Consider the following 8,638-nt stretch of genomic DNA (forward strand, 5'->3'; position numbering starts at 1 on the left):
TAAAGGATAGACACAAAGGTGAAGGTGGACAGAAGATAAGCAAGTTCTGGGGATCTGATGTACAGCTTGGTGACTACAGTTAATAATTGTGGTTGTTTTTTAGTCACTAAGTACTGTCTGACTCTTTTGCCACCCATGGAGTGTATCCTGTTAGTCTCCTCTCTTCATGAGATTTTCTAGGCAAGAATACTGAAGTGGGTTGCCATTTCCTTTTCCAGAGGATCTTTCTGACCTAGGGATCAAATGTACTGGCGGGTAGATTCTTTACTACTGAGCCAACAGGGAAGCCCATCGTTGTTAATACTGTATTGTATATTTGAAACGTGCTAAGAGAATAAGTCTAAAGTTCTTGTCTCACAGGAGAAGAGAATTTTAACTATGTGTAGTGATGAATGTTAACTAAAGTTACCTTAGTGATCGTTTCACAATAGGTACAAATATAAAATCATTATGTTGTATACCTGCGATGAAACAATATGGTTTTAAATCAGGACAAGAAAAATTTAACATAAAAAGTTCTCTGCCATTTGAGCCAACACCCTGCTTCCCTTTAATATACATTTTTCATCTCCATTGTACATTATCAAGATCTCCTTAGAAGATACAGGAATGTCTACTCACAATAAAACAAAAACAAACAAAAATTACGATTTCCTCCTGGCACCAGCAAAGTAACTCCTTAGGAGATAACATTCCTTCCTTAATCTCTCAAGAGGTCACAGTGACCCACCACTCACTTTATTGGCCTCTGTAAACTGTCAGTATATTACTCTGATGTAAAACCCTTTATCTCAAAAACGTATAACTGTTCTTTGACTTCTAATTGGTGAAATACTCTCCAGAGCTTTCTGAAAGACTCTCTCCTGGGTTATAATCACATTGGCTCAAATAAAATTTTCCACTTGTTTCTTAGGTTAACTATTGGCTAATTTCTTCATCCACACCTGAAACTAATACAATATTATATGTTAATTATATTTTTTAAAAATCTAAATAATGCAAGTAGGGTACTGCCTCCTCTAAGATAATTAGTATATTGTGCAAAATCATCCTTAGCACAATTAAATAAATTAAATAAATGCAGCTTTTAAAAAATCAGTTATGAAAAATGAAAAACAAAGGGGCCCACAGACTTACTGAAATAGAGAAAATCTTTTTGTTGGGGTCAAAGCTCACTAATTGACTTTAATGTAGTTATGAACAGAACAATAACAACAGGATGACAATGAGATAAGTTTAAACATCTAGAAACATGGTCCTTTAGAGAAACATCTTCCATGTTTCTCCTTTGGGAGACAAGAGTAGAGAAACTATTTCTTTTCCAGTTTCATGCTCACCACATTCCAAGCCCGGGAATCAGCCAACCAAGTGTTGACAGGATGCAAATAGAAAGCTTGAAAAAAGAGAAGATTAATCAGAAAGAAAACAGAGTATATAAAAAAAGAAGTAAAAAAGAGAGAAATAATCCACTGTCAGAAATAGTTACACTGTCAGATTTGAGTTTTCCAGATACTTGAAAAAATAAGTAACATCAAACAGGATATATGGAGAAATAAAGAGAATATTTCTTCTTTGATACATATTTTAATACACAGTGATCTGAAACAAAACAAAAAACCAAAAGCTTAAAAAAAGGAAAAATTAAAGAAAAAGTTATTATTTTCACTCAAAACAGTTAAGCAACAGAATCTTGTATCTCACTTAAAAGAAAACTTTTCAAAGGTTTCATACAGTCAAATAGACACTCACATTATACATATGAAATAAGAATGATTATTGCATGCAAATTTCTCTTACCTAAAAATTTGCTGTAATATTCATTCCATTCTGGAAATGAATAATGTGCAGATATCACATCACTCATGGTATACAATAACCAGTTCTCCAGCCTCTGTATAAAAGTCATACTATCTGTCAGTCTTGATGTAACATCAGGAATATATGAAGAAAGCATAAGAAGCCCAGCACACAATCTCTCAATGACTTTTTCATAGGAAAATTGCAAAGAATATATAAATGGAATATTGATGAGTTCAACCACTAATTCTCCACAAAGGCTTAAAGGGTCAGCATACAGATATCAAACTTAGCTGTCTGTAGCCTGCTGAGTAACTCCTTTGTGACAGCACTATCACATACTCTTTTGGCTGTTGCTAAAAAAAAAAAATTTGATCATTTTTATCAGTTTTACTTGCCTGTCCCATCATGAAAGTTTTGGCAGTTCAAAAGAAAGTGTGTAGAGACCAGCACTGAATTATCCCATGAAACTTTCCTTGCTTACTGGAAGTTGAAGAATCTCCACATTAAAGGGAATCTTGGATCATCAAACAAAAAACTTGTTGAAGGTACCAGGATAGTTAGCTCATGCCCATGAAAATGGAGTTCATCCAGAATAACTTTTAAATTAATCCAGTGACTAAAATCCACGGGCCATACAAGTACCTTCCCAGTAGTCCTTCCTTTCAGGGTCAAAAAACAATATACGTAACATGAAAAGGACACAGAAGCCTTTTACAGTTTTCACGACATTAACTGTGCTCAAACAAAATCTGGGTTTAAACCAAGTGCATGAAACTCACAATCCAAAGATTCACAGTCAATTTCTAGAAGGTTGGACTAAACTTTAAGTTGAGTTCAGTTCAGTTCAATTCAGTTCATTTGCTCAGTCATGTTCGACTCTCTGCGACCCCATGAATCGTAGCACACCAGGCCTCTCTGTCCATCACCAACTCCCTGAGTTCACTCAGACTCATGTCCATCGAGTCAGTGATGCCATCCAGCCATCTCATCCTCTATCATCCCCTTCTCCTCCTGCCCCCAATCCCTTCCAGCATCAGAGTCTTTTCCAATGAGTCAACTCTTCACATGAGGTGGCCAAAGGACTGGAGTTTCAGCTTTAGCATCATTCCTTCCAAAGAAATCCCAGGGCTGATCTCCTTCAGAATGGACTGGTTGGATCTCCTCGCAGTCCAAGGGACTCTCAAGAGTCTTCTCCAACACCACAGTTCAAAAGCATCAATTCTTTGGTGCTCAGCTTTCTTCACAGTCCAACTCTCACATCCATACATGACTACTGGAAGAACCATAGCCTTGACTAGATGGACCTGTGTTGGCAAAGTAATGTCTATTCTTTTCAATATGCTATCTAGGTTGGTCATAACTTTCCTTCCAAGGAGTAAGCATCTTTTAATTTGAGTTGTGTACTTTGCATTAAAGATTAAAAGGAAATGCAACTGCTTTGACGGAAAGAAAAATATCACTAAAGTCAATAAAATGAGTTACAAAGAAACCCCTCAGAGTGAGAGTTTCCAAACTTATTTTCAGTTCAGTTCAGATGCTCAGTCGTGTCTGACTCTTTGTGACCCCATGAATTGCAGCACGCCAAGGCTCTCTGTCCATCACCAACTCCTGGAATCCACCCAAACCCATGTCCATCGAGTCGATGATGCCATACAACCATCTCATCCTCTGTCGTCCCCTTCTCCTCCTGCCCTCAATCTTTCTCAGCATCAAGGTCTTTTCCAATGAGTCTTTAGTTGATATCAAAAAAGGGCATGTGAAGTTAAACATAAATTCATAATAATTTCCAAATAATGTTAAGAAAATCCATCATCATCTCATGTGTATTCAATGAAGACTAAATTTGTTTGGCAAATAAATAAATAAATGGTGAATAGATGGGGAAATAATGGAAATAGGAAGAGACTTTATTTTTTTGGGCTTCAAAATCACTAAAGATGGTGACTGCTGCCATGAAATTAAAATACACTTGCTCCTTGGAAGAAAAGCTATGACAACACAGACAGCATATTAAAAAGCAGAGACAATACTTTGGTCAACATTACTTTAGACAACAAAGGTCCATCTAATCAAAGCTATGGTTTTTCCAGTAGTCATGTATGGATGTGAGAGTTGGACTATAAGAAGGCTGAGTGCTGAAGAATTGATGCTTTTGAACTGCAGTGTTGGAGAAAACTCTTGAGAGTCCCTTGGACTGCAAGGAGATCCAACCAGTCCATCCTAAAGGAAATCAGTCCTGAATATTCATTCAAAGGACTGATGCTCAAGCTGAAACTCCAGTACTTTGGCTACCAGATGCAAAGAATTGACTCATTGGAAAAGACCCTGATGCTGGGAAAGACTGAAGGTGAGGCGAGAAGGGGACGACAAAGGATAAGATGATTGGATGGCATCACCGACTCGCTGGATGTGAGTTTGAGCAAGCTCTGGGAGCTGGTGATGGACAGGGAAGCCTGGCATGCTGCAGTCCATGGGATCACTAAGAGTTGGACACAACTGAGCATCTGAACTGAACTGAGATTTTTTTTTTTAATATTTTGGATATTTTTCTCTGCTTTTATTTGAATGTTTGTTTGAACAGGATAGTCTCTGTAGTGTTTTTCTTACTGATAAATCTACTAAATATTCAGATAAGAATGAGGCCATCACTTACTGCCAGATGGAGTGACAATGCATCCTTTTATGTGTAAAGGCAGAGAGATTTAGATCCAAATGTTCTGATGCTGAATTCAGTACTCTTCCTGCTAAATCACATCTACCTTTAAGAGAAACAGATAAATATATCTTTTCACTATTAGTGAAGCCTATTCAAGCTCTAGTTCTCATCAGACTTATGTTATGTTGAGAAGAGATACTTTATTAATAGAGTGAAGAAAGGAAGTCATGAAGAACATAACTTGATAATATTATCCTTCTATCCAGCAAATCTAATTGTACTATCTTTGCCTTCTTGTTCTAAAATAATTTTTATAATATAAAATTCCATTTTTTGCTTGAATTTTTGCAACTTGAATTCACTACATTCTGTATAAATGAATCCAGTGATATTTAGGGACATTTGCTTAAAAAGTCTATTTTCTTTAAGCAATTAAACAATAGGAATATATAATGATAACATTGTCATAAGAATAATTGTCGCAACAAAAATATAATTGTGTAATTATCCAATTGTTTACTATTTCTACACATTCTACTCCAAAATTATAAGTCAATCTATTTACATTTGTAGACTTCACCATTACAGTCATTTATATACCTAATCTGGAATTACTACAGAACCCTTATGGTCTCACTGCTTCAAATTCTTCACACATGCAATTCACTTTCCATAGAGAAATTTTGCTGAAGTTTAAGTTGTGTCTGGGACTCTCTGGGACCCCATGGACTGTAGCCCGCAAGACTCCTCTATCCTTGGGATTATTCCAGCAAGAATATTAGAATGGGTTGCCATTTCCTTCCCCAGAGGATCTTCTTGACCCAGGAATGAACCAGTGTCTACTGAATCTCCTGCTTAGCAGGCAAATTCTGTACCACTGAGTCACCTGGGAAGCTAGAGAAACTTCACTGATTTTTTTTTTAATTCTCTTTCACAAATTATCTTACTTCAGTCAAATGTTTTGATAACTACGTCTTGTATAGATATTAAAATCTATACTCTCTGAAATGGCCTACAAGATGCTGACTTGATTTTTAGTCTTAGGTTGTTCCACATTCCTTCTCCATTGATATCAGCTTTTTTTGAGGTTTTCATGGCAAGAATTTCTTCTCTGGAATGACGTCAGCAAGACTACAGAATAGGATATCTCTACTGTCATCCCCACAGAACAATGATTTTGGTAGTTACCTCAGGATGAGCATAACTTTCTGGGAATCTGAAAGCCCAATGGAGAAGTTTCAGCCCACCATGGGAGCAAATAAGACCAAGAATGTATGCATTGAAGAGGGTAAGATGAACAGTTTTGCTTTTTCTGTCACTTCTTCCCAATTATCATGGTTCAGTGCCACAAAAGATCCATGTAAAATGGAATTTCTCCCATATGGGGAAAGTGAAATTGTATGAATTGTATGAGTCAGTGCATGGTGTCCCAGCAATAAGGAATGCCTTTTTTTTTTTTTTTTTTACCTTGCCAAGATTACTGAGTGATCTGCAAAGCTAAGGGGTTACAAGAGGCTGGTATCATTGCTGAGTCTTAGAACTCCTCAAAGCAATACCACTAACCACTTTGTGGTTCTTCTTACTAAAAATTTGCAGACTCCATCATGTGGACTTCCCACCATCTCCTTGGACACCTCATCTGCAGACCAGTCTGAGTGGCCACAGGCTTCCCCAGTGCTTCATCTATCTCACCCACACGACTCTGCTCCTCCTCCCTGACCCACAGAACCATCTCCTCTGTGCACTGCCATGGACAGCAAGAGTTAGCAAATGCAGAAATCTGACCCATATTTGTAGCACTGGGAGAATACTCACAACCTTGAACATTTCAGGACTCTATCCTTAAGAAGACAAATGGGAAACTCTCAACATGGGGCTGGTACTGTGGGATCAAAAGGAGATACACAACTTAAATAAATCCCCCACAAGAGGGAGAAATCAATGTGGAAGAGACATTGGGAGGTCATCTGTGGGGTCACAAAGAGTTGGACATGACCAAGCAACTAACACTACACTGCTATTACTATTTAAAACAGTTAATATAAAATTTTCAAGGCATTTTCACAAAAATAGGAAAAACACTCCTAATATTTTTATAGAGCCATAAAACACCCTGAATAACCAAAACAATCCCCAAAAGAAAGACAAAGCTGAAGATATTACACTTCCTGATTTCAAGTTATGTTACAAAGAAATAGCAATCATGAACTGAAATGACACTGGCAAAAAATATGGGCAAAGACCACTGGAACAGAGTTGAGAGTTAAAAAAAAATGTAAGAGCTGAGAGTTAAAAAAAAATGTAAGAAATATGGGCAACCAATATTCAACATGAGTTCCAATAACAATAGATGGAGAATGGATAATCCTTTCAAAATACAATGTAGGAAAACCACATTACCATGTCCAGAAGAATGAAACTGGACCTCTACCAAATGCCACTCACAAACTTAGCATGAAATGGATAAAGAATTAGACATAAAAACAAAAACCTAAAGCATTCCTAGAAGAATAAATAGGGAACATGTTCCTTGATATTGGTCTTGGCAACAGTTTTTTGGATTGACCCCCAAAGCACAGCAATAAGAACAAAAGTAAACAAGTGGGACAACATCAAAATAATAAGTTCTGCACAGCAAAAAAAAAAAAAAAGAAAGAAAGAAAAGGCAACTGACAGATGATATCAGCAAGCCACATACCCAATAAGGCATTAATAGCCCCAAAATACAAAGAACTCATATGTCAAACCCAATCTCCCAATTTACTTTGCTGTACCGCAGAAATGGTGGCTCAGTGGTAAAGAATCCGCTTGCCAAGCAGGAGACAAAGTTTCAGTTCCTGGACTGGGACAATCCTCTGGAGGAGGACATGGCAACCCACTCCAGTATTCTTGCCTGGAGAATTCCAAGGACAGAGGAGCCTAGCAAGCTACAGTTCAGTGGGTCACAAAGACTGAGACATGACTGAGCAACTGAACAACAACGACAGCAGAAATTAACACAACATTATGTAAATCAACTATACTCCAATAAAATTTAATTTAAAAAACTCATACAATTAATAGTAAAATAATCTGATTTAAAACTGATCAGACACACTGAATAATTTTTCCAAAGAAAATATATATATGCCCAACAAAAAAATTGAACTGTATTTCTAACCCTCACAGAAATGCAAATCATAGGCACTTTGATATATCAGCTAACACTGTTAGAACCAGTTCAGTTCAACCACTCAGTCATGTCCAACTCTTTGTGACCCCCTGGAATGCAGCATGCCAGGCTTCCCTGTCCATTACCAACTCCCAGAGCTTACTTCAAGTCATGTCCAGCAAGTCAGTGATGCCATCCAACCATCTCATTCTCTGTCATCCCCTTCTCCTCCCACCTTCAATCTTGCCCAGTATCAGGGTCATTTCAAATGAGTCACCTCTTTGCATCAGGTGGCCAAAGTACTGGAGTTTCAGCTTCAGCATCAGTCCTTCCAATGAATGTTCAGGACTGATTTCCTCTAGGAAGGACTGGTTAGATCTCCTTCCTGTTCACAGGACTCTCAAGAGTTTTATCCAACACTGCAGTTCAAAAGCATAAATTCTTCAGCACTCGGCCTTCTTTACAGTCCAACTCTCACATTCATACATAACTACTGGAAAAATCATAGCTTTGACTAGATGGACCTTTGCTGGTAAAGGAATGTCTCTGCTTTTTAATTGGCTGTCTAGGTTGGTCATAACTTTTCTTCCAAGGAGCAAGTGTCTTTTAATTTCATGGCTGCAGTCACCATCTTCAGTAATTTTGTAGCCCCCCAAAATAAAATCTGTCACTGTTTCCATTGTTTCCCCATTTATTTGCCATGAAGTGATGGGATCAGATGCCATGATCTTAGTTTTCTGAATGTTGAGTTTTGAAAGTATGAAAAGGGTGAAAATAGGTACTTGTATGTCATCATGTCATATGATTTGCTGATATTATATACGAGAGAATTGTATGTAAGGGTATAAAAGGACATCTCTCAGGGAAATAAATGCCAGGAAGTGAGAATGTGATTTTAGGATCTCAGTCTACTCAGCCAAGTTTAGAGCCAGAATCTAGAACATTAATAGAAATGGAGTGGGAATCAGAAGCAAAGAACCTAGGGAGGAAACAAAATTGAGAAACAAAAGGTCAATGGCAATACAACGTGA

General features: G+C 37.5%; 1 pseudogene; it reads right to left on the bottom strand.

Moving 5' to 3' along the window:
• Positions 1–1,674: 1,674 nt before the first annotated feature.
• LOC133249169 (UDP-glucuronosyltransferase 2C1-like) lies at positions 1,675–6,245 on the bottom strand (annotated as a pseudogene).
• Between the last annotated feature and the right edge of the window lie 2,393 nt (positions 6,246–8,638).

Source organism: Bos javanicus, chromosome 6, assembly GCF_032452875.1.
Source record: "Bos javanicus breed banteng chromosome 6, ARS-OSU_banteng_1.0, whole genome shotgun sequence".
Taxonomy (NCBI): domain Eukaryota; kingdom Metazoa; phylum Chordata; class Mammalia; order Artiodactyla; family Bovidae; genus Bos; species Bos javanicus.